Genomic DNA, 4,620 nt, shown 5'->3' on the forward strand with positions numbered 1-4,620 from the left:
CATCCCTGGGTTACAAGGATGGTTCAACATTCGCAAATCAATCAATGTGATAGAACAAATCAATAAGAGAAGAGAGAAGAACCACATGATCCTCTCAATTGATGCAGAAAAAGCTTTTGACAAAATCCAGCATCCGCTCCTGATTAAAACGCTTCAAAGTATAGGGATAGAGGGAACATTCCTGAACTTCATCTAATCTATCTATGAAAAACCCAGGGCAAATATCATCCTCAATGGGAAAAAGCTTGCAGCCTTCCCGTTGAGATCAGGAACACGACAAGGATGCCCACTCTCACCACTCTTGTTCAACATAGTATTAGAAGTCCTAGCAACAGCAATCAGACAACAAAGAGAAATAAAAGGTATCCAAATTGGTGAGGAAGAAGTCAAACTCTCTCTCTTCGCAGATGACATGATTCTTTATATGGAAAACCCGAAAGACTCCACCCCCAAACTACTAGAACTCATACAGCAATTCAGTAATGTAGCAGGATACAAAGTCAATGTCCAGAAATCAGTGGCTTTCTTATACACTAACACTGAAAATACAGAAAGGCAAATTAGAGAATCGATTCCATTTACTATAGCACCAAGAACCATAAGATACCTGGGAATAAACCTAACCAAAGAGGTTAAAGATCTGTACTTGAGGAACTACAGAACACTCCTAAAAGAAATTGAAGAAGACACAAAAAGATGGAAGACCATTCCATGCTCTTGGATCGGAAGAATAAACATCGTTAAAATGTCTATACTGCCCAGAGCAATCTATACTTTTCATGCCATTCCGATCAAAATTCCACTGGTATTTTTCAAAGAGCTGGAGCAAATAATCCTAAAATTTGTATGGAATCAGAATAGACCCCGAATTGCTAAAGAAATGTTGAAAAACAAAAATAAAACTGGTGGCATCACGTTACCTGATTTCAAGCTTTACTACAAAGCTGTGATCACCAAGACAGCATGGTACTGGCATAAAAACAGACACATGGACCAGTGGAACAGAGTAGAGAGCCCAGATATGGACCCTCAACTCTATGGTCAAATAATCTTTGACAAAATAGGAAAAAATATCCAGTGGAAAAAAGACAGTCTCTTCAATAAATGGTGCTGGGAAAACTGGACAGCTATACATAGAAGAATAAAACTTGACCATTCTCTTACACCGTACACAAAGATAAACTCGAAATGGATAAAAGACCTCAACGTGAGACAGGAATCCATCAGAATCCTTGAGGAGAACATAGGCAGTAACCTCTTTGATATCAGCCACAGCAACTTCTTTCAAGTTATGTCTCCAAAGTCGAAGGAAACAAAAGCGAAAATGAACTTTGGGACTTCATCAAGATCAAAAGCTTCTGCATAGCAAAAGAAACAGTCATCAAAACAAAGAGGCAACCCACGGAATGGGAGAAGATATTTGCAAATGACAGTACAGATAAAAGGTTGATATCCAGGATCTATAAAGAACTCCTCAACTCAACACACACAAAACAGATAATCATATTAAAAAATGGGCAGAAGATATGAACAGACACTTCTCCAATGAAGACATACAAATGGCTACAAGACACATGAAAAATGTTCATCATCACTAGCCATCAGGGAGATTCAAATCAAAACCACATTGAGATACCACCTTACACCAGTTAGAATGGCCAAAATTAGCAAGACAGGAAACAATGTGTGTTGGAGAGGATGTGGAGAAAGGGGAACCCTCTTACACTGTTGGTGGGAATGCAAACTGGTGCAGCCACTTTGGAGAACAGTGTGGAGATTCCTCAGGAAATTAAAAATAGAGCTTCCCTATGACCCTGCAATTGCACTACTGGGTATTTACCCCAACGATACAGATGTAGTGAAAAGAAGGGCCATCTGTACCCCAATGTTTATAGCAGCAATGGCCACGGTCGCCAAAATGTGGAAAGAACCAACATGCCCTTCGATGGATGAATGGATAAGGAAGATGTGGTCCACATACACTATGGAGTATTATGCCTCCAGCAGAAAGGACGAATACCCAACTTTTGTAGCAACATGGACAGGACTGGAAGAGATTATGCTGAGTGAAATAAGTCAAACAGAGAAAGTCAAGTATCATATGGTTTCACTTATTTGTGGAGCATAACAAATAATATAGAGGACAAGGGTGGATGGAGAGGAGAAGGGAGTTGAGGGAAATTGGAAGGGGAGGTGAACCATGAGAGACTATGGACTCTGAAAAACAACCTGAGGGCTTTGAAGGGGCGTGGGGTGGGAGGGTGGGGGAACCAGGTGGTGGGTATTGGGGAGGGCACAGATTGCATGGAGCACTGGGTGTGGTGAAAAAACAATGAATACTGTTACGCTGAAAATAAATAAAAAATTTAATTAAAAAAAAAAAGAATAGGCAAAGAGAAAAAAAAAAAAAGAATGCTTGGATCAACCAGGAGATCAAAGAAGAACTTAAACAATTCATGGCAACCAATGAGAATGAAGACACTTCACTCCAAAACCTATGGGATACAGCAAAGGAGGTCCTAAGGGGGAAATTCATAGCCATCCAAGCCTCCCTCAAAAAAATGGAAAAATCCAGAATACACCAGCTGTCTCTACACCTTAAAGAACTAGAGAATCAACAACAAATCAAACCAACTCCACACGTAAGAAGGGAAATAATCAAGATTAGAGCAGAGATCAATGAGGTAGAAACCAGAGATACAGTAGAACATATCAATGAAACTAGAAGCTGGTTTTTTGAAAGAATCAATTAGATCGATAAACCACTGGCCACACTAATCCAAAAGAAAAGTGAGAAAGCCCAAATTAATAAAATTATGAATGAAAAGGGAGAGATCACAACTAACACCAAGGAAGTAGAAACAATCATCAGAAGCTATTATCAACACTTATATGCCAATAAGCTAAGCAACCTAGATGAAATGGATGCATTCCTGGAAAACTATAAACTCCCAAAATTGAACCAGGAAGAAATTGACAACCTGAATAGACTGATATCTAGTAACGAGATTGAAGCAGTGATCAAAAACCTCCCAAAAAACAAGAGCCCAGGACCTGACGGATTCCCTGGGGAATTCTATCAAACTTTCAAAGAAGAAATAACACCTATTCTCCTGAAGCTGTTTCAAAAAATTGAAGCAGAAGTAAAACTTCCAGACTCTTTTTATGAAGCCAGCATTACCCTGATCCCCAAACCAGGCAAAGACCCTACCAAAAAGGAGAATTTCAGACCAATATCACTGATGAATATGGATGCTAAGATTCTCAACAAGATCCTAGCAAACAGGATCCAACAGCACATTAAAAAGATTATCCACCATGACCAGGTGGGATTCATCCCTGGGTTACAAGGATGGTTCAACATTCGCAAATCAATCAATGTGATAGAACAAATCAATAAGAGAAGGGAGAAGAACCACATGATCCTCTCAATTGATGCAGAAAAAGCTTTTGACAAAATCCAGCATCCGCTCCTGATTAAAACGCTTCAAAGTATAGGGATAGAGGGAACATTCCTGAACTTCATCTAATCTATCTATGAAAAACCCAGGGCAAATATCATCCTCAATGGGAAAAAGCTTGCAGCCTTCCCGTTGAGATCAGGAACACGACAAGGATGCCCACTCTCACCACTCTTGTTCAACATAGTATTAGAAGTCCTAGCAACAGCAATCAGACAACAAAGAGAAATAAAAGGTATCCAAATTGGCGAGGAAGAAGTCAAACTCTCTCTCTTCGCAGATGACATGATTCTTTATATGGAAAACCCGAAAGACTCCACCCCCAAACTACTAGAACTCATACAGCAATTCAGTAATGTAGCAGGATACAAAGTCAATGTCCAGAAATCAGTGGCTTTCTTATACACTAACACTGAAAATACAGAAAGGCAAATTAGAGAATCGATTCCATTTACTATAGCACCAAGAACCATAAGATACCTGGGAATAAACCTAACCAAAGAGGTTAAAGATCTGTACTCGAGGAAGTACAGAACACTCCTAAAAGAAATTGAAGAAGACACAAAAAGATGGAAGACCATTCCATGCTCTTGGATCGGAAGAATAAACATCGTTAAAATGTCTATACTGCCCAGAGCAATCTATACTTTTCATGCCATTCCGATCAAAATTCCACTGGTATTTTTCAAAGAGCTGGAGCAAATAATCCTAAAATTTGTATGGAATCAGAATAGACCCCGAATTGCTAAAGAAATGTTGAAAAACAAAAATAAAACTGGTGGCATCACGTTACCTGATTTCAAGCTTTACTACAAAGCTGTGATCACCAAGACAGCATGGTACTGGCATAAAAACAGACACATGGACCAGTGGAACAGAGTAGAGAGCCCAGATATGGACCCTCAACTCTATGGTCAAATAATCTTTGACAAAATAGGAAAAAATATCCAGTGGAAAAAAGACAGTCTCTTCAATAAATGGTGCTGGGAAAACTGGACAGCTATACATAGAAGAATAAAACTTGACCATTCTCTTACACCGTACACAAAGATAAACTCGAAATGGATAAAAGACCTCAATGTGATACAGGAGTCCATCAGAATCCTTGAGGAGAACATAGGCAGTAACCTCTTTGATATCAGCCACAGCAACTTCTTTC

This window comes from Martes martes, assembly GCF_963455335.1.
Source record: "Martes martes genome assembly, chromosome: 9".
Lineage (NCBI taxonomy): Eukaryota > Metazoa > Chordata > Mammalia > Carnivora > Mustelidae > Martes > Martes martes.